The following is a 27,111-nucleotide window of genomic DNA, read 5'->3' as shown; positions in this document are numbered from 1 at the left end:
CAACACATTTGCCATCAAGACATCAAATTAATCTGTTTGCTGTTGTTTATATGCTGGCCAATCAATGTTCAGAAATGTAATGGTTTCAAATCCCAGGCATTCTGCAAAATGACAATTACTATTTGAATGAGACAAACTACAAAGAATGGGACCTTCTTGGATGCCTCTCCTGAGAAGTAGCAACTGCTCAAGCGAAATTGTAGTCCGCAAGAATCATCCTAAATTTAAAGAAGAAAAAATTAAAATCCCCCAAATTTACAAGTCAGGATGAGATATCCTGGATAAACATTTGGGGAAATAACCCTGGTATTTCAAAGACTTTTGAGATAACATATAACATTCACATATAGCGGAGAGATTGTTTAATTTAGCTGCAGGGGATTTTAAAGAAAATATTCACAATTTTTCTTTTGATTAAAGTGTTTTATTTTGAATAGTTCCGGAAAACGGTTTTAATGGCCTGAATTTTCCATTTGGCAGGGATGCAGAGCGAGCGTGGACCCAATCACCGCCCACCATCGGGTCTGCGCCTCCATTTTACGCAGGCCGGCCAATGAAGGCCTGCCCGGCGTATTTCTCGACTCCCGAGGATAGCGGGAGTGGGGTGGCGGACGGGTAGGCACAGACCACCGGGTCCAACGGCGACCCAGCAGCCTGTTTAAATAAAGGTCTGACGGCCTTTTCAAGGCTGCTCAGAATGGCAAGTGCAAGGCCACAGCCGAGGGCTTCAGGTGAGCAGGCCAGGCCGGAGGGTAACCCTTCGGGACAGGCCAGGCCGGGGGTTGGGGCGGGGGACCAGTGTGCTCCTCGTTTTTTGGATGATTGTCTTGATGCCCTCCTCAAGGAAGTGGCAGCACTCCAGAGGTGTTGGTTCCCCAGGATGGGAGGAGGATCCCCCCCCCCACAAGATGAAACGTGCCTGGGAGGAGGTGGCGGAGGTAGTGAGCTCCCACGATGTGGTGCGGTGCACCTGGATCCAGTGTCACAAGCGCTTCAACGACCTGTTGCGCTCTGGCAGGTTGAGGACCATGTTGGCATTGGTCATTTAACCCAGCAGGTCAGCTTCCCCCCCACCACCCCAATTCTGAATGTAGTGACTGCATTGAATCATTTACAGCATGCGTCCTTCGCTGGGTGGGCCAGCAGACATTGCCCATGCCGAGGTCACCCTGAGAGGGTGGTAAAGAGATGAGTTCTGCCCCCGCAGCATGTGGTGCACTGAGACCCACATGACTGTTTTGGGGATATGATGAGATGCTGGGAGGGGAGCGTCAATGTGGCGTTGGCACCGATCGAGCTGCTGTCCTCTGTGCTCCACATGCTTGCACCCCCTTGCTATGGGAGGATAGACCGTGTGGTGCCTAATGTGATGTAGGCAGCATGTGTCCTGGGGGGGTCGGTGGGGGGGTGTGTGGGGAACAGGCGAGTGATCAGCAGCCGCGGGGTGAGGAGGATCTGGAGCCCTGATATGTCCCACTCTGGTTGGGGTGGGCGATGTGCGAAGTGAGTCCTTTTGCAATTTGCACTAATCAATTCTCATCTCTCATTTTCAGGAGAAGAATGGTCAGAACATGGCAGAGTGGGCGAGGACTGGCGGTGGGCAGGCGCAGATCGCCATTCTTAACCTGTTTGAGCAGGAGGCCCCGGATTTGGAGAGGCGCCATGCGCCCAGGTCCACTGGTATCGGTGAGGCTGGGGTGCCACGGGGCAGGTATGTTTGACCAGCAGTGAGGTCAGCATTGTTCTCCCAGCAGCCACAGCAGTGCTGAATGTTAATTGGTTTAAGTTTGCAACATGGCTTGACCATTCCTTATGGAAGGATGAGCGCATAATGATCCGGGGGACAGGGATGCATATTGACATTGTCTCCACGTTAACTGATCCAATGTCCTTGTTCTTCCTTTCAGCATTAGGGGAGCAGGGCCGGGAGGAGGAAGACCAGCAGAGGAGCATCTGGGGGAGAGACATGAGGCTATGCTTGGCTTGGTGTCCGTGGTGGAGGAGTCTAAGTGGACTATCGCCAAAACAATAAGCCTCATGGCCGAGAACCATGCGTCCTCTATGGCGAGAGTAGCGACTCCTGTTGAAAGCCTACTCTAGGAGACTCATCAGGGCTTCCTGGGGATGTGCTCGGACCAGCAAGCCCTCACATCAGCATTGACCTCAGCTGGTCAGTGCCAGTGTGGGAGATGGTCTGGGCATCAAGTTTCCCAGCTCGGTGCCCATCCATCTACGATGAGCAGGGAGGTCCGAAGCGACTCAAGTCGGCGCAGCAGCTGGCTGGATCTCTGTGGGCACCTCTCAGGGTGCTCCGGATGAGGGCAGCAGCTCCTCCGCCCCTCTACCAGTGACCGTTGCATCCGGTGAGGCAGCGATGATTGGGGAGATACCAGCTGTGGAACTGGCAGCTCCCTCCCAGGCGGAGCCAGCACAGGCTCCACGGGCCAGAGGACAACCGCCAAGGTCATCAAGGCCAACAGGGCAGCAGAGTGAGCAGGCTGGCTCAGATACCACTCCCAGCGAGGGGGCAGCACCAAGACGTAGCACCAAAAATAGTAAACTTAAGGCACCTTAGGCACACCTTAGGTTTTTCATTGGTGCTTTTGTGTTGGGCCGAGATGAGGTGCTTATGATTTTATTTGATTTGTAACACAATTGTCTTTTTTATGTAATAAGTTGTTTTGCTTGACAAATTAAATTCAGATGTGTCACCATGACCGAGGTTGCCTCTTCTGCACATGGATGGTTTCCAAAAATGTAATGAGTGTTTCGTTGGACATTCAGTTTTATTTACAAGGCCCTTAGTTGCTGTTCCTAACCTGGCAGATTTTGCACTTGGGTGTCGAGTATGGAGCCTGCAGCCCATGCTTGTCCAGGAGATCCACCTGTGGTGGGCCAGCTGAAAGTTTATTGGATTAAAGCCTCCCAGGTGTCCCTGTCTCCCTGTAGTATGCCCGGGTCAGAGTCTACCCCCTCAGCATTTCCCTGTGTGTGCTCATCCTTGGAATCACTGCTGGACTCATCGTGTGCAGCCACAGCCACTGTGTCGATATTTTCATCATCCACTGTGTCCCCCCTTTCCAGAGCAAGATTGTGGAGAGTGCAGCATGCAACCGCTATCACTGAGACGCGATCTGGGGGGTTCTGGAGTGCACCCCCTTAGCGGTTCAGGCATTGGAAGTGCATCTTAAGGAGACCGATGGTTCTCCACCACAGCCCTTGTGGTGCCGTGGCTCCTATTGTACCGCTGCTCAGCTTCTGTTCTTGGATGGTGGAGAGGCGTCATGAGCCACATTCTGAGGGGATAGCCCTTGTCACCCAGCAGCCATCCATCCAGCCGGGCTGGAGCACTGAAGAGCCCCGGCACCTGGGAGTGTCTGAGGATGTAGGCAACGTGGGAGCTGCCTGGGTACCTTGCACAGACTTGCAGAATCTGCATCCTGTGATCACACACTATCTGCACGTTCATGGAGTGGAAGCCCTTTCTGTTGACGAAGGCACCGGTTTCACCCGCTGGTGCCTTGATGGCCACATGTGTACAGTCTATAGCACCCTGGACACAGGGGAAGCCAGCAATGGCCGCGAAGCCTCTGGCTCGCTGTGTCTGACTTGCCTGGTCCCAATGGAAGTGGATGAAGGTCAATGCCCATCTGAACAGAGCATCTGTAACCTGCTTGACACAAGTGTGGACAGCTGATTGAGAGACACCGCAAAGATCACCCACCGAGTCCTGGAAGGAGCCAGAGGCATAGACGTTGAGGGCAGGAGTGACCTTCGGAGCCACTGGCCACCCACACAGTTAGCAGAGATCTCAGGGCCAATCACTTGACAGATGGAGGTCACTGTCTCCCTGGAGAGACAGAGCCTCCTTCAGCACTGCACCTCAGACATTTTGAGGTAGCTGCTTTGCCGCCTGTAAACCCTGGCAGCAGGATAGTGGCATCTTCTGCGGCCCCTTCCAACTTGGACTTCCTGTTGGCCCTGCACCCCTTGTGCCTGCGCCTGGCCTCCCAAAAGCGGCTGCCCTGGAGGCTGTGCACTCCTGGCCTCCTCCCCCTTGCAGCCCTCCCTTCGTCTGGAGGATCTCCAGTACCTCCAGTGGACAGTTCAGCTCCCATTCCCAGGCTAAGGGAAGGCTTCCTGAAACCTGCAGGCTCGGAAAAGATTCCTCACTGCTGAGTGCTGACCTGAAGGTTAGGAATCCAGACCAAGCAGCTGGGGTGCATTTTGAAGTACTGCAGATCACACAGGCAAGTTTGAAAAACTTTCAAAAGTGAATACCTGACCGTGCACACTGGTGAACCCTCTTATTCCGCCTGAGGATGAAGTGAATACAAACGTATCCTACCCGCCTGCCCATTGTGCCCGTGCACCCCCCCCCCGCCGCCCCAAAGATTGCACGGGCCCCGAAAAATCGGTGTCGATTGAACACTCAAGGGCCCGTTAATTAACGGAGGGCGTGCGTCGGACATCATCGTACACCCACCCAGCGAAACATCTCAATGGCGAGTGGTGACGTCGGGACACTGGCCCAACATCACCGCGCGTCAATTTACGCCCAGACGTGAGGGACCCGAGCCCACTCGACAACGAGAAAATCTTGCCCCACGAAATGTGAAAATTCAATTGTTCTGCAGCCGTTCTCTCATTTGTGAAACTGAACCGAGCTTTGTTATCCTGTTGAATTCGCTGGAGACCTGGCAACAGTTCTGCAGTGTGGCGGCTGGACACTTGAAATTTATTTCTTCTGCTCTGTTTACTTTCATTCTCTATTTCACTCTGTTCCTAATATATTGTAAAAGTCCACCTACCGGCTTTTACCATCATGAATGCCAGATGCTGCCAATGCTTAAGCAGACACACTTTCCAGAGCTCATTGGCAGGGAAAGAGCCACGTGGCCTGGTTGTGTTTGTGCCTCAAATAAAAACAAAAATGCTGGTAAAGCTCAGCAGGTCTAGCAGCATCCATGGAGAGAGAAACAGAGTTAACGTTTTGAGTCCATATGACTCTTCAGAGCTGGGGGGCTGTGTATCTGCCTCATCTAGCAGGGAAAATTTTTAAAAAACACTACACCATCGTGGTCCTGTAGAAATACACAGTAGTTTAGATAAATAGGAGCACTTCAAACTTAAAAATAACACTGACTTTGTACAGGACATCTGCGTGAGATGTCAGATTTTGATATTCCAACGAGTTCTTTCTTTCCTTTGCACAAAATTGTGATAGTGAGACCGATTGTAGGAACATGTCTACATGTTAAGAAGAAGCCTTTTGCCCCTCAACTATTTTCGCTTTTTTATCTTTGGAAAATTATGAATTGCCCACAGGCTGAATTTCCATCTGACACGGCATCTAATTTTGCAGATGTGACCTTGCAAAGTGTGGGCCTTCATGACCAACCCTCGCAAAATTTGCCGTTGAACCCAGCTATAGTCCAGCAGCTTTTTCATTCGTTCATGGGGTGTGGGCATTTATTGCTTATCCCTAACTGCCCTTGTTCAGAGGGCGTTGTAAGAGTCAAACACATCAGCAGTTAAAGAGTTAACAAGGAGGCATTCACCACCCGCATCCCCCCCCCCCCAACAATGCCTCTTAAGGCACAGCAGGCAATGGACATCTTTAAAATAATAGCAAGCTGAACTCGTATCTCTTAAACCTTCCTTGTTTAATAGGCTATTAGTCCTAATAAAAAGCATTGTAAAATCAAAGGTTCCCTTTTGTATTCCTGCATTTGCATTTTCTTCCCAGTGGAATATTTTGCTCTCTTTAAAAACACAAAACATCCCCCAAAATGGAGTTTGTTGGCAATGTTCCTGTGATATCTGGCACTGTTCCTACATCCGAGTATGTGAAGCATTTAAATATTATTGCTATGCATTAGCTGATACTGTTGCCTTAAAAGGTAATGTATTTCTAAAATTTAAATCCTGTTAATAATAAAACCAAAAAGTATCTGCCAAAGTCAATGAGTCATGAGGGCCCTTCTTGTGAAAAGAGCTTTAAACCCCCTGATGAAAGATCGGCGGCTGCCTTTTCCATAACTCCCAGGGCTGAATTTTCTGGTTGGTGGGGGGGGGGGACTGCGGAGCGGGAGCGGGGACGTTTGGGGAGGGGGGGGGTAGTGGGGGGCGTTGGGGGGTGCGGTGGTGTGTGGGGACAGGGGGTGCAGAGGGGCAGAGCAGGAGTGGGGGGGGTGGAGGTGGGGGGGGAGGTGCGGAGCGGGGGCGGGGGGGGGGGGGGAGGTGGGGGGGGAGGTGCGGAGCGGGGGCAGGGGGTGCCGGGGGTGCGGAGCAGGAGTGGGGGTGGCACATGGGGTGGATGGGGGCGTTGCGGCGGGTGCGGGGGGGTGCGGAGCAGGAACGCGCACAGACGCAGACCCGATCGCCACTCACCCAGGTCAGCGCCACCATTTTAGGTGGGCAGGCCAGTTAAGGCCCACCCAGCATGTTTGACGGGAGTGGGTGGGCAGCGGTGGGTGAGCTCAGCTCGCTGGGTCCAATGGCAGCCCAGCGGCCTGAGGGAAGCCCTGTCGGCCTCGGAAAGGCTGCTCACAATGACTGGGCCAAGGCCTGTGCAGAGAGGCAATGAAGTTCATACACATCTGGAGAGGGTCGGCCATCGGAGCTGGCCAGGCCGGAGGGTCGGCCATCGGAGCTGGCCAGGCCGGAGGGTCGGCCATCGGGGCAGGCCAGGCCGGAGGGTCGGCCATCGGGGCAGGCCAGGCCGGAGGGTCGGCCATCGGGGCAGGCCAGGCCGGAGGGTCGGCCATCGGGGCAGGCCAGGCCGGAGGGTCGGCCATCGGGGCAGGCCAGGCCGGAGGGTCGGCCATCGGGGCAGGCCAGGCCGGAGGGTCGGCCATCGGGGCAGGCCAGGCCGGAGGGTCGGCCATCGGGGCAGGCCAGGCCGGAGGGTCGGCCATCGGGGCAGGCCAGGCCGGAGGGTCGGCCATCGGGGCAGGCCAGGCCGGAGGGTCGGCCATCGGGGCAGGCCAGGCCGGAGGGTCGGCCATCGGGGCAGGCCAGGCCGGAGGGTAGGGCCAGGGGGCCTGTGTGCCCATCGTTTTTTGGATGATTGTCTTGCTGCCCTCCTTGCTGGAGGAGCTGGTGGAGACAGAATGTGCCCATGGTGCCAGCAGTCGGAGGGCTGCAGGGGACCAGGCACATGCTCAGTCGGTGCCTGATGATGAGGTTCTGGAGTCGTCCACGACGCAGTAAATGCAGCCGGGTGTGTGGGAGCATCTGGGGGAGATACGTGAGGCTGTGCTTGGCTTGGTGTTCATGGTGGAGGAGTCTACGCAGACGATCGCTGGTGCAACAAGCCACATGTCCGACACCATGCGTCCCCCATGGATTGAGTGGTGACTCTCATGGAGAGCCTCCTCCAGCAAGCCCTCACAGCGGCATTGACCTCAGCTGGTCAGTGCCAGTGTGGGAGATGGTCTGGGCAACAAGTTTCCCAGCTCGGCGCCCATCCATCCACGGTGAGCAGGGAGGTCTGAAGCGACCTCACGTCAGCGCAGCAGCTGCCTGTCGTCTCTGCGGGCACTTCTCAGGGCGCTCCAGGTGAGGGCAGCAGCTCCTCCAACCAACCTTCTGCCAGTGACCATGGCATCTGATGAGGGTGCGACAACTGGGGAGATGCCAGCTGTGGAACTGGCAGCTCCCTCCCAGGCGGGGCCAGCACAGACTCCACGGGCCAGAGGACGACCGCCAAGGTCATCGAGGTCAACAGGACAGCAGAGTCAGCAGGCTGGCTCAGATACCACTCCCAGCGAGGGGGCAGCACCAAGACGTAGCACCCGGAAACAGAAACATAAGGCACCTTAGGCACACCATGGGTTTTTCACTGGTGCTTTTGTGTTGGGCCGAGATGAGGTCCTTATGATTTGTTCTGATTTGTAACACTATTGTCTTTTTTTTGCATAACTTTGATTGTTTGACATATTGAATTCAGATATGTCACCATGACCGAGGTTGCCTCTTCTTCTGCACGTGGATGGTTTCCAAAACTATAATCAGTTGGACATTCAACTTTATTAACAAGGCCCTTAGTTAATGTTCCTAACCTGGCAGATTGTGCACTTGGGTGTCGAGAAGTGAGCCTCCAGCCCAGGCCCAGCTCCTGAAAGTCCATCTGTGCTGTGCTGCCAGAAGGTTCATTAGATTAAAGCCTCCCGGGTGTCCCTGCCTCCCTGGAGTATGCCTGGGTCAGCATCTACCTCCTCAGCATTTCCCTGTGTGTGCTCATCCTCGGACTCACTATTGGGCTCATCGTGTGCAGCCGCAGCCACTGCGTCAACATCTTCATCGTCCACAGCATCCCTCCTTTCCAGTGCAAAACTGTGGAGAGTGCAGCATGGAACCACTATCACAGAGACACGATCTGGGGGGTACTGGAGTGCGCCCCCTGAGCGGTCCATGCATTGGAAGTGCATTTTGAGAAGACCGATGGCTCTCTCCACCACAGCCCTTGTGGAGCCGTGGCTCCTATTGTACCGCTGCTCAGCTTCTGTTCTTGGATGGTGGAGAGGCGTCATGAGCCACCTTGTGAGGGGATAGCCCTTGTCACCCAGCAGCCATCCATCCAGCCGGGCTGGAGCACTGAAGAGCGCTGGCACCTGGGAGTGTCTGAGGATGTAGGCAACGTGGGAGCTGCCTGGGTACCTTGCACAGACTTGTAGAATCAGCATCCTGTGATCACACACTATCTGCACGTTCATGGAGTGGAAGCCCTTCCTGTTGACGAAGGCACCAGGCTCACCCGCTGGTGCCTTGATGGCCACATGTGTACAGTCTATAGCACCCTGGACACGGGGGAAGCCAGCAATGGCCGCAAAGCCTCTGGCTCACTGTGTCTGACTTGCCTGGTCACAGCGGGAGTTGATGATGGTCAATGACCGTCTGAACAGAGCGTATTAAGCAGGTTACAGACAAGTGTGGGCAGCTGATTGGGAGACACCGCAAAGATCACCCACCGACCCCTGGAAAGAGCCGGATGTATAGGAGTTGAGGGCAGCTGTGACCTTCAGAGCCACTGGGGTGTCACTCTTACAGTTTTTCTGAGATCTCAGACCCAATCATCTGACAGATATAGTTGACTGGCTCCCTTGAGAGGCGGAGCCTCCTTCAGCACTGCACCTCAGACATATTGAGGTAGCTGCTTTGCCGCCTGTAAACCCTGGCAGCAGGATAGTGGCATCTTCTGCGGCCCCTTCCACCTTGGACAACCTGTTGGCCCTGCGCCCCTTTTGCCTGCGCCTCGCCTCCCAAAGGTGGCTCCCCTGGAGGCTGCATGTGCACTCCTGGGCCCCCCCCCCCCCCCACCTTCCAACCCTCCCTTCCTCCTCAGAGGAGCTGCCTCCAGTGGACAGTTCAGCTCCCATTCCCAGGCTAAGGGAAGGCTTCCTGAAACCTGCAGGCCCAGAAACGATTCCTCACTGCAGAGTGCTGACCTGAAGGTTAAGTGTCCAGACCAAGCAGCCAGTATACATTTTGAAGTATTGCAGATCACGCAGGCAAGTTTGAAAAACTTTGAAAAATAAATATTTGACAGAGCACACTCTTATCCCGCCCATGGATGAGGTTTATGCAAATGTCTTCTACCCGCCTGCCTGTTGCGCCCGTGCACCAACCCGAAAATTGCACAGGCGCCGAAAAATCAGTGTCGATTGGTGACCCAAGGGCGTTAAGTGGCCCGTTAATTAATGGCGGGCGTGCATCAGATATTATCGCACGCCTGCCCAACGAAATATCTTGATGGCGCGCAGTGACGTTGGGCCGCTCACCCGACATCATCGCTCATCATTTTACGCGCAGACATGCGGGACCCGCCCCACGCACACGGGAAATTCTGCCCCCAGTTTCGATTCTGCTTGTCCACATTCTGAACATCTAAACCTGTGGTTTTGTTTTGAATGTTAGGTTTGTCTCTGTGAGATCTGTGGTAAACACATTGCTGACTAAAACATTGAGCTTCCTTTGAAAATATTTATCAGAATAAGGTTGACTGATGGTTTCAAAGATAAATAAATCCTCTGCTGTGAAACCATTGCCCGAGTTAACTGAGAGCGGAATGTTACAACTGAGCTTAGGAGCTATGATCTCGGATGGTGTAAAACTGGCCTGAGGACCTACTTTTGGGAGGTAACTTGTGTGAGCAAGTGTCTTGTCAGGAAAGGCTGACTTTTGATTCTCTGCCACGTGAAGCCATACTAGGGCCTAAATGTCTCAATGTCCTGACAATTTCCTAAAAATAGTTCAAATGTCATTTTCAACTTTTCCCTGTTTGTCAAATACATATACTTGGCCTTGTGAACTGTCATCCTTCTGTAAATGCCCATCATATTCCATTGTAATGCATGCAGCAGACCTGTATCCCTTCCCTAACTCCCCGGCACCTTGATGTCTCCAAGGGAGTTGTCACTACTAATTTGGCGCCAATGGCTCCATTGCTGATGATGCCTTTTAAATGCTGTACAGATTAGGGTTGCCAACTCTGGTTAGACATATCCCACCTTCAACTGGCCCTCCCCCAGACTCTTGTCATTGGTCGCCCAACCTGTCGATCATCATGAAGCCCCACCTTCCCATGCCTTTCCAATGTGTCCTGGTTTTGGCTTTTCAAAATCTGGTCACCCCAAGCAAGAGGTGATTTTCAGCTGTAAGCTGTCCTTTTCTGCTAGAAAAATGGGTGGCCATTTGTTGAAACACGAGGAAGGAGAAGGTTCAGTTGCCCCATTGATATCTAAGTTCCAAATGATGCAATTTTCAGGCGAGCCTATGATTGGGCCAGGAAGTTCTTGTTTACATAATGCAAATCAATGCTTTGCAATTTTCAGCAATCAATGGGTATAGTAGGCACTGTGCATATATAGGCACTGTGCATATGTACCAGGCAATAGGTAGCCTAAGCATCTATCATTTAAGGGACCACTACCAATCACTCCAGAAAAGAACCAAAAACTTTTTTGTGAGTCATGTAGTGCCTCTCAGGCGCTACTACTAATAGCCTTTACTCACTGCTGTCCCCCTGCTGGCCAATTCACACCCACCTTTGCCACAGCTCACTGATTGTTGTATGTTTGGCATTCACAGATCATTGGCTACGCTCGAATAAGGCACGAATGTGAACACGGTTGGACTCCTGACATCATCAACAGGTGGACAAAACTGTTGTTCTGTCAATTTTGCACCTGTTTCAGGCGAAAGACAATTCTCTATCACAAATAATTTCAAGAGCAGGAAATTGGAGGGAGGGGAACTGTTAGGGTAAATAACCATAAGTCTCAGCTGCTAATTAATAGGAACAAGAGTTTATTCAAAGATGAACCACATTATGAATGACAATTGGAAAGCATATAATTCACACCACCAAAGTATGAGTAGGTTTGTTCTCAGTATGATTTGTTTTGTTTTCCAGTAAGTTGTAACTCAAGATGAATATTGTACACGCGTGTATGTTGGATTAACAAAAGCAGTGACATTAATGTACTTCATCAGATAAAGGATTGTGATAACCTCTCTGGACCACAGATTGCAATTTTTTAAATAAAAATTTCAGGACAACCATGAATTGAGGCATGTTCCACAATTCTCTACACTCAGTTAATTTATGTCTATAATTGTGATCAATAGCAATCTGCAAGGAGTCAATTTCACACGAAGGTGTGTATTTCAGTTCTGCGAAAGGCTTGTGGTCCCAAGAAGGTTAACCTGAGGCTTGTGATTCAGCCACTGTTCACTTGGCTTTTATTTCTGTGTATTAGACTTCCTTTGTGGCTTTCAAAGTACCTAGAAAAATATTTTTATGTCTGTTACTGGCACAAATTCTTATATATTAAAACGGCTCAAATAATCAATTTTAGTCTTACTACTGCAGTGTAACACTATAGTATAGTATACAGTATTATTTGTAGGCATGTGGGTCACATATGAAGTAGCATTAAGCTTATTTCATATTCCACTAAATTACAATATTATGAAACTGATTCCTCCACTCAGAAGGAGGTTGAGAATTGGGGTCCTTACCCTTTCGCTCTGGAGCATGATTCACAGGTTTCATAATTTGATATTTTTTGGCATTTTATTCTCACAATGAGACCATTTTCTCAGGAGCAGAGAACAGAAAGACTTGTATTTATATAGCACCTTTCATGACCTCAGGATGTCCCAAAGCACTTTACAGCCAATTAAGTACTTTTGAAACAAAAATAAAAATAGCTGGAAAAACCCAGAAGGTCTGACAGCATCTGCGGAGAGGAAGACAGAGTTAATGTTTCGAGTCCATATGACTCTTCATCAGAACTAAAGAGGAGTAGAAAAGAGGTGAAATATAAGCTGGATGAGGGGGGTGGGGTAGAGCTGGATAGAGGGCCAGTGATAGGTGGAGGCAAAGAAGAGATTGCCAAAGATGTCATAGAAAAAAGGACAAAGGGGTGTTGATGGTGGTGATACTGGCTAAAGGAGGTGCTAATGGTGACATTAAGGGTAGAAAGCAGGATGAGCAAGTGACAGATAGCCCTAGTGGGGGTGGAGTGGGGAGAAGGGATCGAAATAGGCTAAAAGGTGGAGATAAAACAATGGATGGAAATACATTTTAAAATATAATAGAAATAGGTGGGAAAAGAAAAATATATTTTAAAAATATAATAATTATTAGAAAGAAGAGGATCGGAAAGAGGGTGGAGATGGAGGAGAGAGTTCATGATCTGAAGTTGTTGAACTCAATATTCAGTCCGGAAGGCTGTAAAGTGCCTAACCGGAAGATGAGGTTGACCTTCACTGGAACATTGCAGCAGGTCAAGGACGGACATGTGGGCATGAGAGCAGGGTGGAGTGTTGAAATGGCAAGCGACAGGGAGGTCTGAGTCATGTTTGCGGACAGACCGAAGGTGATCCACAAAGCGGTCACCCAGTCTGCGTTTGGTCTCTCCAATGTAGAGGAAACCGCATTGGGAGCAGCGAATGCGGTAGACTAAATTGAGGGAAGTGCAAGTGAAGTGCTGCTTCACTTGAAAGGAGTGTTTGGGCCCTTGTGGGGAAGTAAAGGGGCAGGTGTTGCACCTTCTGCGGTTGCATGGGAAGGTGCCATGGGAGAGGGTTGAGGTGTAGGGGGTGATGGAGGAGTGGACCAGGGTGTCCCGGAGGGAACGATCCCTACGGAATGCTCCGGGGGGGGTAAAGGGAAGATGTGTTTGGTGGTGACATCATGCTGGAGTGGGCGGAAATGGCGGAGGATGACCCTTTGAATGCGGAAGCTGGTCGGGTAATAAGTGAGGACAAGGGGGACCCTGTCAAAGTTCTGGGAGGGAGAGGAAGGTGTGAGGGTGGATGCGCGGGAGATGGGCCAGACACGGTTGAGGGCCCTGTCAACCACCGTGGGTGGAAAACCTCGGTTAAGGAAGAAGAAAGACATGTCAGAAGAACTGTTTTGGAAAGTGGTATCATCGGAACAGATACGCAGGAGGTGAAGGAACTGAGAGAATGGGATGGAGTTCTTACAAGAAACGGTGTGAGGAGCTGGAGTCGGTAGGCTTTTAATGAATATTGGTGGACAGTCTATCACCAGAAATTGAGAGGTCAAGGAAGGGAAGGGAAGTGTCAGTGATGGACCATGTGAAAATGATGGAGGGGTGGAAATTGGAAGCAAAATTAATAAATTTTTCCAGATCCAGACGAGAACATGAAGCAGCACCAAAGCAATCATCGATGTACCAGAGAAAGAGTTACGGGAGGAGGCCGGAATAGGACTGGAACAAGGAATGTTCCACATACCCCATAAAGAGACAGGCATAACTGGGGCCCATGTGGGTACCCATAGCCACACCTTTTATTTGGAGGAAGTGAGACGAGTTTAAGGAGAAATAGTTCAGTGGAAGTACTTTTGAAATGTAGCCACTGTTGTAAAGCAGGAGATGCAGTGGCCAGTTTACACACAGCAAGTTTGCACAAACAGCAGTGTGGTTATGACCAGGTAATCCTGCTTTAGATGTTATTGTAAATTGGATGTTTGACGTCTTCTGCAGACACAAGCAGACCAGGATAAAGATACTGGGAAATTATGGGGATATACTGATGTTACCAAAAGGAAACCCTGATGTCCATATTATGATCCACATTTTTTTTATTACAAGAATTTGTATTTATATATTATATACACATACATATAAAATTTGCTCTTATTGAAGTCCCATATGATATCTACATAACTGTGACAAAGGTAAATATTACCCCCCACCCAATCCATCTGTAGCCTTTGTCAGTTGACCGCAGCATCCTCCTGTTGTCTAGCTGATTTGGACAAGTACTCATATTGTATAGAAGGAGTGGTACATCTTAATTTCAAAATTCAAGAGGTGAATGAGCAGATGGTCCATTGATGGGTTATTGTTCCTTTCGCCACCACTCACCCAAAAACTACCATTGGGGTGCGCATGAAAGGTATGAGCTGAAGTCAGTACAAATTGAATCTATGACTTCTGTCATCTGAGAAATGTACAGACACGGAACTAGAATATTCAAAATGCTATGCTCCTAATGAAATATTTTATCGGTAACATTTGTTACAGAAATCTCCATCCACAGCAGCAATTTAATGTTATTTATTGTTTTGTGTACAATACAGAAACAATCTTGAATCAAACAAGCATTTCTCCTCGGCAATAAAATGTAGTTAACAATCAACTTATTGTTTAACGCTGATGGGAATTGGCTTCTATAATCACAAATCACAGTAATTTAAGCAGCTGCTTCAAATGCAGTGACTATCTTTTCTCTTACCCATCTTTGACCTGATAACTGTGTTCCTGGCAAACCACCTGAACAAATTTAAACATGCATGGTGACATGGTGTGTCAGAAAACATGCAGGAAGCACCTAATGAAGGAGGAACATTTCAATTAAAATAAGAAAAACCTGAAAACAACAGAAGACTAGCCGAAGCAAACATAGACACCTATATACCAATTGGACAGGTCCTAATGTCTCCATGAAAAGGTATTCAACAAACTTTTCTTCTGTTGCGGAGGGAGCAAGGGTTTGTCCTAAGTCAGCTTAGTTGGCTAGACGGCTAACGTGTGGATCAGATTGGTGCCAACAGCATGGAGTTTGATCCCATCCTAGCTGAGGTAGAATCCTCCTCACCCTGCCCTGAAGTAGAATCATGGCATAAAACACTCAAATCAAGGATGCTACCGAGAGAGAGAGAGGAGCCACAAGCTTCATGTTCCAATGATGTTGGGTGAGGTGAATTCTGATGCCACGTATACCATTGTATCATGGTTGTTTTTAAAATAAAACAGACTTGTCTTTAATGACAAGAGGATCTTGCCAGAGAATTAAAAGAAGGAGAAAGCCAGGGAATAAAATGCAAAAATTTAAACCAGATGCTTGCAAAAAAAACAAGTACCATTTCACTCCCTCAATCCCTATGATTCAGCTGATAGGTCAATACCATGAGTGGGACCAAGCCATGCAAATCAAGAATATCCCAGGCTAGATTTTACATCTGTGCTGAGTTAGCTAATCTCAGACAACACAGCAGCTGAGATGCAACCATTATCCCATTAAAAGAATCAACCGGGATTGCTGCTTTTGAAGGCTATCCAATAACTCCAGCTGGAAAAGGCTTTGCACAGGGATGTCCAGTGAGAGCCAGCATGGCTGTGATTCTGCACCAGCGTGTCCATTCCACCCCACAACCCCGCTCCTGACTTCTGAACAACTTTCCTTATCTGAAACCTTTAACACTAAGTATTTTACATAGAAAAAAAATAATGGGAATAGACTCCAAGCCATGGAAGGGAAATTAGGATAACCAGGTGACTGAAAACAAGGTCAAAGATTTTGAAAGGATATTAGAGAAGGACAGAGTCTGACCGGTTTAGGGAGGGAATTTTAGAGAATGGGATTGAAGAAGCTGAAAGCTCTGCCTTCAATAGTGCAGTGAAAGGAGTGGATGCACAGTAGACCAAAATCAAATGCCTGAATGGTGTGGAGTGGGTGTAAGGTTGGAGCGGGTTGCAAGAATGTGAAGTGGAGATAAGGTTGAGGATTTCAAATTGAATCCATTGGTGGGACAGCTAGGAGTCCCATTCAGAAGATGAATTATAAAATTAGGATTAAGTGTGATAAAACCCAGAAACATCAATAGTAATAACCTGCAGTTCTGGTGTGACAGATGTTACCTGTATGCCTGTTTGAGGGAGGGGACAATTTGCCTTCAATCCCTAGGATAAACACCATCAACACAGAGGATACCATCAGCCAGCTGGCCACATGCGGTACCGAAGAGTTTCAGCTGATGAGACCTGACAACGCCTTTCAGCATTTACTCCAGGAAGACATTTGTACATATTTTGTTTTTCCTTGATGTATACTGCCTCCTTCCAATGTGTTTTTCTGATTAAAACTTATTTTCTTTGACTTATGTAAAAGTGCATGTCTGCTCATAGCTTACTGCACATTACCTTTGATCCAAATTAGGGAAAAAATATGAACCAAAAAATTCAGACGGTGTACAAATAGGTCAGAGGGCTTTAGATGTCATCACTAACCATGATGGTAAAATTTAATAGATGTATGATTGAGACTGGTTTGAATTTACAGGTTCAAATTTACAAATATTTCTGTAACAACTTTTTAAGATAAAATCTTTTACTCGGAGCAGGATATACTGGTTGTTCCAGTTGTATCTGAACATGTCTCCGATCTCATCAGAGCAGTTGCTGATTTTTCTGCAGCTGTCGGGTAGCAGTGGGTGAGTGACTGTAGTCCTGCCAAGGGTAGCAGCTGGTGATGGTGGTACTGGTGAGTGGCTAGTGAGTGAAGGCTTGGAAGGAATAGATGGGATGGGGGAAGGGAAGCAACAATTTCGTCACAGAATTGCCTGTGTGGAATATGCTGGAGGGTATTTGCTTGGTTCAGTTGGAAGCAGCTGTTTATTTGGACACTGCAGTAGCTTAACAGTGCACCAAAGAAAGAGCAGCATGAAAGAGCAGCATGCCAGTTTGACCTCGATGGTTAAAGTCGTTCTGTTACCTTATAAGTTTCAATTATTACAATATTTTCTTTACATGGACTCCTTGCAAGGGTGTGAACAAGATAAATGCATAAGGAATTATTGAAATCCGACATGAGAGGAAAGATTATTTTCTTAGATGCACTAATGCCATTCGATTCACTAATGTACAGTATGACACACAATCTATGGAATACAGTGTCAAAGGCTGCACTAAAAAGAAGTTAAAGAACCTTTGTTCCTGCAACTTCCTTCCAATGATATAAACATAGTACGAAGCCAACCACAGACACTGCTTCCTGTTATTTTCCTGAAATTGTCAACAGGTTTTTCCAACTGTTAAAACATTTTTCAGTGTGATTGACAGATGCCTCTGGCGTAATCAGATGCACACTGGAGAGTTTTGAAATGCCCATTCCCTGAATGCAAAAGGCAGACACCCATTACCACAAGCCCTGCTCCCCTGAGATTTAAAGGGATTCCCCAGATGTGGTCTAATAATCCCATGTTAATGACGTTAACAGGTTCTGGCCTCTCAAATTTATCCTAGACCTGCCACCTATGACCATGGGATAAGAGGTCCCCAAATGTGATGTTGGGCCTGCCTGAAAGATAGACGCACAATGGCACTCCTTTCATCCTCTTCAGTGAAGAAACAGCGCATTGTTGCAAGCTGGATTTCTCTAATTAGCAGAGGGCTCATTCCAGTAAACAGCTGAAACGTTTAGAAATAGGGTGGAGTTCCTCTTAAAAAAACCCTCATCAAGTGTGTTAGTCACAGAAAATTTTCCACAGCAGGAGTTGAAAACTGGTGTCAATATATGTTTATCACAGAATTGTTACGATGCAGAAGAAGGCCATTTGGCCCATCTTGTCTGCACCAGCTATCCAAGCGACCCACATAGTTCCATTCACCTGCCTTCTCCCTGTATCTCTGCATATTCTCCCTTTTCAGATAACTGTCTAATTCCCTTTTGAATGCTTCAGTTGAACTTGCCACCACCATTATCTCAGGCAGAACATTCCAGACCCTAACCACTCACTGCATAAAAAAGCTTTTCCTCATGTCACTATTGCCTCTTTTACTAATTACTTTAAACCTGTGCCATATTGTTCTCGATCATTTCACCAGTGGGAACAGATCCTCTCGATCAACTCTGTCCTCCTCATTATTTTGAATAACTCTGACAAATCTTGAGTATTCCTGAAAAAAGAGTCATGTCTAAGCTTTTCATCTTTCCCTCATCAGGACACTTGCAAGAATACCAATATAAGGGGGAAAACAACAAATTATACTTTATGTGATGAGAATGCTGACTGGTTGGCAAGTGGTGTTGCCATGGACAATGATGGTGACTGACAATTAACCGCCAAGCATTGTTTGAAATTTAAACCAGGCAGCTTGACCCTGTTTAGTCAAGGCATTGCGCTGAGGAATGAGTCAGCAAATGGCTATCACTTATTTTGTTTAGCTAAAACAGGCACAATGTGTGTACATGTTCTTTCTGTCTGCAAAGAACAGGGCCCTGTGTATTAATATATGTAGCTTTCAGTACACGCAAATGCACCACAATACGAGCACAACTGACAATTTAAATTGGTTGTCAGCGAAAATCTTATCACATTGATGATTATTTAGCGAATATTGCCCAAACGCGGAACAGTTAGACACGTGTTTTGAGTTTTGCAAGCGCAGGCTGGTTGGGTACGGTCTGTACCCTGCCCGTTGTGAACAGCGGTTGGGACATGCTGTTTGATATGATCTGCCAATCTTTGGGACGTACGTACATACAAGCATCACACTGGCTCTGAAATTCATATACCACATCACTCATTTGTGTGATAGGCAGAATGCCTTTTTGGCTTGACAGCAGCATTGTGTTAGTGGGGAATACCACTCGTGTTGCTGCTGCATAGTAACAGCGTGAAACAGCTAGCTTCACCTGTTGCTCAAATTTTTGAGATACTTTGCCCTTCCAGGGTAACCTGAAGTAGACTGGGCTCTTTTCAGGGCTGAAAATGATGGCCTTGGGCCGGTTCGTGAGTTTGCGTGATATACATCATGAAATGATCTGATCAGGGCAGCCATTACCCTGCAGGATGTCTTTACTGCGCCTATTTCAACATCAACTCTAACAAATCTCCTCTCAGCCCTCTTCTCTAAGGAAAACATTCCCAATTTCTCCAATCCATCTTCATAATTGAAGTTCCTTATTCCAGGAACCATTCTTGAGAATCTTTTCTGCATTCCCTCCAATGTTGTCACATTGACCCAGAACTGGATTCACCCAGAACTGGACGCAATACTTCAGTTAGGCTGAACAAGTGACTTATACAAATTCAAAATAATCTCCCTGCTCTTGTACTCCAATCCCAGGGTAATAAAATCCAGGACACTGTCTGCTTTTTTAATCGCTCTCACTTCCTGTTCTGCCACCTTCAATAACCTCTACACTTATACAGCTAGGCCCCTCTGCTCCTACACCCCCTTTAGACTTGTACTCCCTATTTTACACTGTCTAGCTTTCAAAGTCTGCCTTCTATTTTTACAAATATATACTATTATTGATAATTCCTGTGCGTGAATGCTGTTTTCTCTCTGCTTTATAATCCTCCTGCTCTGACAACACAAGATTTTCCTCCACTCTGGAGAAGTCCCTGGCCTTCAATCACGCAGTAAGTTGGAGTCACTAGTCTGTTGTGTTTTGAATCTAAAACGACTCTATGCTTTTGATAATTATTGCTGAGAGTTTGCGTCAGGACGGTAAACTGACTCCTGCGAGTCCCGGAACTGCCAGCCCAGATGGAATGTACGTACTTCTGCACCAGGACTCACAGCATCTATGGTTCATAGTTGTGTAAAAATCTTACATTCTGCTCCTTTTATTCTCTGACATCTTGAATTACATTTATGGAAACTATGCTTGGTTATTGGATCGAAATGATACAGCAACCTGCTAGTCATTTTTTACTTGGAATTGTTTTGAAAGAGTCACTGAGTTGCATGGAGTGCTATCGTCACGTAAAATTAACCGTGTTTGCTTTTGCTTCAATTTACTGTTAGTTCTTAATAAACTATTCTGAATCTGTGCCCATGTCTGGCAGAGTCAGACTGGCTCTACACGCTCCTGCAGCTTCCCGACAACCAAGTGCTGGGGGAGGTAACTTACTGGCATCCTGATGTGGTTGACAGTTTGGTGTTGGCAGGTAACACAGTATGTGTTCAGTGGTAGTGTAGAGAATGCCACAAACCAGCTTTGATTTTCAGTATCAGCATTCACCTCCAAACCGATCTGAAATTTGTATTTTCCAGAGTCAACCACACTACATCTGCCCCAAAAAACTTGGTCAAAGACATTCTCCAGCTTCACCTGATTTCCCGGTGAGCATCCAAGGGGAAAGAATGGACTTGCATTTATATAGCGCCTTTCACAACCTTAGGACATCCCGAAGTGTTTCACAGCCAAAATAGTACTTGGGAAGTGTAGTCATTGCTTTGATGCAGGGGAACAGTGGCAAATTTACACACAGCAAGTACAAACAGCAAAGTGGTGGATGTCTATTGAAGGATAAACATTGGCTAGGAAATAAATTCTGCATTATTATCCATTCCATATTTAAACTATTAATGTAACATTGGCAACCTCTTAAACATGACTTTTTCACCTGCACAATAGCAGAATTTACTTACATTAGTATCACATGTGAAAGAATTTCTGTCACACTCTGTCTGCCTTCCCAGTGATGTCCTATTTGTCTGTTCAAGATCCATAACTTGCCTTGTTCCTCCAGGGCCCGAAAGAGTAAATCTTCTCATCAAGTTTTAAACTCTGACCATGGTTGAGTTCTGCGGGGCATATGTTTGTTACAATGATATTTGGAAATCAAGCTATGCACTGAGTGTGTAAACAGTATCTCGGTTCTTGTATTTCTGCAGGGGGGACCTCTCATTGATTTCAATTACATTTTCTTTCCTTTGTTGGCCTGAGATCTGTTGCTTTCCACTTTGTGGGGGTGTTAGCTAGTAGCAGTTGAATAGCTGTTGTGCAGTTATTGGAGCTATTAGAGCAACAGTGTTCTTCACCTGTTTTATGTTGCTTCCTCCATTGCCTGATGAGTGTTGATTTTCCTTTTCAGTTTAATATTTTCCAAAAGGAATCTTAATGATGGAAGGGATTGGTGGCCTGTTGGTCTCTCTCTTGGCAACAGGCCATGCAGGATCTGGGGAATGAAAGAGAATACATTGCGGGAGATGGGAAAGCCCATGGGATTCAGGGTAATGTGGCAAACTGGATAAAAGGTTGGCTTTGTAACAGGAAACAAAGGGTAATGGTCAATGGATGCCCTTGCGAATGGAAAGTTGTCTCAAGTGGTGTTCCACAGGGCTGGGTGTTGGGACCCTTGCTGTTTGTGTTATATATTAATGATTTGGACGTGAACGTGGGGAGCACGATGGGGAAATTTGCAGATGACACAAAGATTGGCCGAGTAGTGGATAGTGTAGAGGGTAGCCTTAATCTCCAAAACAATTTAGATGGGTTGGTGAAGTGGGCGGTAAAGTGGCAGGTGGATTTTAACATAGAGAAGTGTGCGGTCATACATTTAGGGAGGTCAAACAGTTACAGGGATTACACAATAAATGGGAATATACTAAGAGGGGTAGGTGAAGTGAGCGATCTTGGCATTCAAGTACACAGGCCCCTGAAGGCAGCAGTTCAAGTAGATAAGGTTGTAAAGAAGGCATATGGAATGCTCTCCTTCATTGGCAGAGGTATAGAATATAAAAATAAGGATATAATTTTGGAATTGTATAAAACACTGGTGAGGCCACAACTGGAGTATTGTGTGCAGTTCTGGTCACATTACAGCTCTGGAGAGAGTGCAGAGGAGGTTTACAAGAATAATGCAAGGGCTAGAAAAATGTAGCTAAGAGGAGAGATTGGATATGTTGGGGTTATTTTCCTTAGAACAAAGAAGGCTAAGAGCTGACTTGATGTGTACAAAATTATGAGGGGAATAGATAGAGTGGACAGGATAAAATTGTTTCCTTTGACTGAGGATTCTAGAACCAGGGGATATAGATTCAAGATAAGTGGCAGAAGGTGTCGGGGGGACATGAGGAAGAACTTTTTTATGCAGAGGGTAGTGGGTGTCTGGAATTTGCTGCTCAAGTTGGTGGTAGAGGCAGAAACTGTAAACTCTTTTTTAAAAAGTACCTGGATCTGCACCTTAAGTGCTGTAAACTGCAGGGCTATGGGCCGGTTGCAGGAAGGTTGGATTAGAAAGGGCACCTGGGTGTCCTGGCTGGCATGGACAAGGTGGGCCGAATGGCTTCCTTCTGTGCTGTAACTTTTCTATGGTTCTATGGGTCTATGTTTGGAAGGTAAACACCATTCAAAAATAAACCATTACTGATTCTGTGGCAGAAAGTAAACTCTCATCTCACGTCTTATGTTGCACAATATAATCAGCATGGAATGAAAAACAGTTTGAGAATAAGCAGCAAATCAAATAATCATCTTACAAAAGAACCAGCAGGTCAAAATCTGGCAGAGAGGTGTTTGCTATCTCTGGCTGGAGTATCATTGCTGCCAGGAACTCGTTGGCAATACTTCCTTACCATGTGCTGTGACTTGTGAAGCATTGACAATTCACATCTAAAAATGTTCGTGTCACTTACACAAAACGCATTAGATTTCTGTTCTTCTCAGAAAGATGCCTCCGATTTCTCACAGATTTGTGGTGGCGATAGATGGGACCAATTAGTGACAGCTCTATTCTGAATCTGTGCCCATGTCGGGCAGAGTCAGACTGGCTCTACACGCTCCTGCAGCTTCCCGACAACCAAGTGCTGGGGGAGGTAACTTACTGGCATCCTGGTGTGGTTGACAGTTTGGTGTTGGCAGGTAACACAGTGTGTGTTCAGTGGTAGTGTAGAGAATGCCTCAAACCAGCTTTGATTTTCAGTATCAGCATTCACCTCCAAACCGATCTGAAATTTGTATTTTCCAGAGTCAACCACACTACATCTGCCCCAAAAAACTTGGTCAAAGACATTCTCCAGCTCCACCTGATTTCCCGGTGAGCATCCAAGGAGAAAGAATGGACTTGCATTTATATAGCGCCTTTCACAACCTTAGGACATCCCGAAGTGTTTCACAGCCAATATAGTACTTGGGAAGTGTAGTCATTGCTTTGATGCAGGGGAACAGTGGCAAATTTACACACAAGAAGTACAAACAGCAAAGTGGTGGATGTCTATTGAAGGATAAACATTGGCAAGGAAATAAATTCTGCATTATTATCCATTCCATATCTAAACTATTAATGTAACATTGGCAACCTCTTAAACATGTCTTTTTCACCTGCACAATAGCAGAATTTACTTGCATTAGTATCACATGTGAAAGAATTTCTGTCACACTCTGTCTGCCTTCCCAGTGATGTCCTATTTGTCTGTTCAAAATCCATAACTTGCCTTGTTCCTCCAGGGCCCGAAAGAGTAAATCTTCTCATCAAGTTTTAAACTCTGACCATGGTCGAGTTCTGCGGGGCATATGTTTGTTATAATGATATTTGGAAATCAAGTTATGCACTGAGTGTGTAAACAGTATCTCGGTTCTTGTATTTCTGCAGGGGGGAACTCTCTCATTGATTTCAATTACATTTTCTTTCATTTGTTGGCCTGAGTTCTGTTGTTTTCCACTTTGTGGGGGTGTTAGCTAGTAGCAGTTGAATAGCTGTTGTACAGTTATTGGAGCTATGAGAGCCACAATGTCCTTCACCTGTTTTATGCTGCTTCCTCCTTTGCCTGATGAGAGTTGATCTTCCTTTTCAGTTTAATATTTTCCAAAAGGAATCTTAATGATGGAAGGGATTGGTGGCCTGTTGCTGGGTAACTAATGAGAGGGGTTAGGAGATCAGTCACTCATGATAAGTAGGTTAACAGTGTCTCCTTGTGGCTGACTCATAATTTACATTACATACAAACAAGTCCAGCTGAGCTCATTCCTGTTACTCCCTGACATTGTCACACATGCAGGGTCACTAGATGACAATCAGGAGCAAGAACCCTCATTGATGTTTTTGCTCCTTACACCACGGTGAGAAGTTGAACTGGCACAACCACGGGGTGACATTTTTTCTCCAGAAATATACCTTTTCCTTAAAATTTGTATCTAACAGTTCAAATTTAACATTACTGAGAGTGCAATACTGCTCAGTTTCTTTCTTTGTATGAATATTACATAAATGCCCTACCCTGGAATATTATACCAATTTTCTCCTCATAGGATCAAACTCTCTCTTCCTCCTGGTCACTGCATCCAGCTTTCATTCCTGTACAACTTATTTCTGGCAATGACTTGGCACTTTGGGGTGCCTCATGTAGTAGGGCCTGGTATATAAAGGGTTAATGTGGGACTGAGTACAGTAACACCCGCACAGTGATGTAAGAAGACACATGATCCAGAGCCAGGATTGGGCTAGAGATGGACAGAATTGAGTAAAGATCTAGAATGGAGTCAGCTCCATACCTGGACCCTCTACTGCAAATATGTACATAGTTATGAGTTGTTAATAAAGACTTGCTGTTAATATACTCTAGATTATGAAACCTACTTCATGGTGTCCAAAACAGGATTCTTCATGATGGCAGCATCTGGATCAAAACCCTCATCCTCACAAGAATGCTGAGAAACTATGAAAGAGGGCACCTTCAACAGATTCTGCACTGAACCTAACTCTCAACTGAAGCTACAGATGCTGAGACAAAAAATAAAAAGCTCCAGAGACAGAAGAGCCTGGTAGCAGCCATAGGGAGAAGTTTTACTCAAGCAGAAGACTCCATTGCATCCTTCTTAGAAGTCCGGCTTCAGTAAGCAGAACTTGTAAGGATGAAATAAATTTTTTAAATTCTAGGCCAGCTAGTCCTGAGAAACCCCTTTTAAGTCATTCAGTCAGAAGCACTGTTTGAAAGCAGCCTGTCACAGAACCCAATCCCAGACTTGAAGTCTCAACAACTGGCTCCAAAGCCTGGTTAAAAAAAATCAATAATTAAGTTTGTCCGTTCCGGGTATCTTGCAACTGTCCAAGTTTGGAAACAGCAAAGCCTGCGGATCTTTTCCAAGATTTCTGACTCCGAGCGTCATGCAGCTGAATAAATTAAGTCAGCAGCCAGCCAACCTACACCACCATTGTGGTCCCTTCTTCTTTAGACAGAAGCGTGCCGCCACCATTTTAAAGAGCCCGCTGAAGACCAGGAAGTGCGGGTAGATCCATTGTTCAGCAGTAACCAGTGATACTATCTTGGAAGCCCAGAATCTCTTAAAGCTGTCCCTACACTTTTAAAATCATCAAAAATGGATCGCAATTCCACACTTCCAGCTCCACTGGGATTCACCCATGGCCCAGACCAGTTACACAAGTAGAGTCTTTGGAGGAAAAGATTTTTAAGACACGGCATTGCTCCGGACTCAGAAAAAATCCACAGACCTACAAGCTAGAGGCTGTCTTACCCTAAACAAAGCAAACCAGCTACTTAGACTGTCTGAATGATGTAAGCAATACAGGACCCTCCTGAGGGCTGAAAACACTTCATGTGGTAGAAACCAACCCTCAGTCCACCATATCAAGTCATAAAAATGCAGGGATCACACAATTGAGGGAAAGCAATCCCTGAGCCCAGCAGAGTGACATTGCCATTGTGGCGGTTCGAAGCACCCTCACAGATCAGCGTCCTGCAAGTATTGCCCAATGCCTCCACTGCAGCCAACAGGGTCACTGGTCCAGCATGCACCACACGGCCCAAAGGTCATCCACGAGGTCGAGACAGAAAGCCCAGAAGACGCACAGACATTCTTCATGGATGAGATCAAAGAGACCAGCTCAGGTGCCAGTGTCACTGTCCTGTCAGATGAGGAACCAGGGCTCCAAGGCCATTGAATTTGAACAAAAAGCACTGCACTAAAGCAGGGGGGAGTCCAACTCCCTGTCCTCAGCATGACCCTTGAACCACTGAGGTATGGTGACAAACAAATCTTTGAGCTGATGTATGTCACCCGCAATCACCCTTTCTCCTTTCTGAGCCCGGATGCCTAGGTAGCCCTCGACCTCCTCCAGCCGGAGGAAGGTGTCAAGACTACCACAATCATTAGCCGGCCAGAACAGCACGGTCCTGAGTCCTCAAACACTAAAGAGCTTCAGACTCTGAATTCACATGCAATCACTTTTTTTTGTGAGAAGGTTTGTCCAGCATCATTCCAAATCCTGGAAAGTCCCCAGTGGTCAGACCAACCTACCATACATGAGATTACCATAGCACCTCTGATGGAAGTGTTACCAAAGAAAGATCTCTGAGGAGCCTCTACCTCCAGCTAAGATGATGGTACAGTAAGTAGCTATACCAACCATTGTGCACACAGCAGCTTCCGGCCAGCATGCCGAAACCACAAGGGATTCTGGAACCTGGTAGCAGTTGCATTGTATCAACGACAAAAAACAGAGGTAAGCTTGCTAACTTAGTCTTTATCTTGCCACAGGAACACATTTCTCAGCCCGAGAGAGCTTCCAGATGACCTAAACAGAAAAGAAAGAAGAAACAGCCCCAAGTAAACAAATACCATTTTTGTCCAGCCTGCAAAAAATGATCAAGAGTAACAACAACTGTAAACTGCCAAGCCAGCCAGACCTACCAGGCATGGGTTAACATCAAGCAATGGAAGAAACAGATGAAACCACACCCAGACACCAGACCAATCTACAAGCCAACAGCAAGAACAAGCAACACCAGAGTCTACCACTCTCCCGACAGAACGGTGAACGAGATGTGGAAGGGTTATGAGGCCTCCAGGTTGCCTGAACCTCTAACCTCAAGGGCGTGAAGGGGGAGATGGGGTAGTGAGAATGTTGTTAATGTTGTTAACATTAATACTGTAATAGCAAAAATATTAGAATAGCTTTGAGGTTATAACAATTAGGTTAATGCACAAGACTTATAACAATGTGAGACTTGGATGTAAACTGGAGTAGCTCTATATCCAGGTAAAGACTTGGGAGGAGGTATAGCAGTAGGGTCTGGTACATAAAGGGTTAAT

At 46.9% G+C, this 27,111-nt stretch overlaps 1 long non-coding RNA gene across 2 annotated transcripts; it reads right to left on the bottom strand.

Moving 5' to 3' along the window:
- LOC121294062 lies at window positions 1-22,838 on the bottom strand. Of its 2 annotated transcripts, XR_005946687.1 has the most exons (4): window positions 22,698-22,838; window positions 20,709-20,864; window positions 14,779-14,874; window positions 11,484-11,790 (listed from the first exon to the last, which is right to left on the bottom strand). It is a non-coding gene; the product is annotated as an uncharacterized LOC121294062 (long non-coding RNA). The 2 variants fall into 2 exon arrangements; XR_005946686.1 differs by lacking the exons at window positions 11,484-11,790; window positions 14,779-14,874 and adding an exon at window positions 1-218.
- Between the last annotated feature and the right edge of the window lie 4,273 nt (window positions 22,839-27,111).

The sequence above is a fragment of the Carcharodon carcharias genome, chromosome 23 (genome assembly GCF_017639515.1).
Source record: "Carcharodon carcharias isolate sCarCar2 chromosome 23, sCarCar2.pri, whole genome shotgun sequence".
Classification (NCBI taxonomy): domain Eukaryota; kingdom Metazoa; phylum Chordata; class Chondrichthyes; order Lamniformes; family Lamnidae; genus Carcharodon; species Carcharodon carcharias.
Note: the sequence above shows the minus strand (reverse complement) of the source record. Positions and strands in the feature narration are given on the sequence as shown.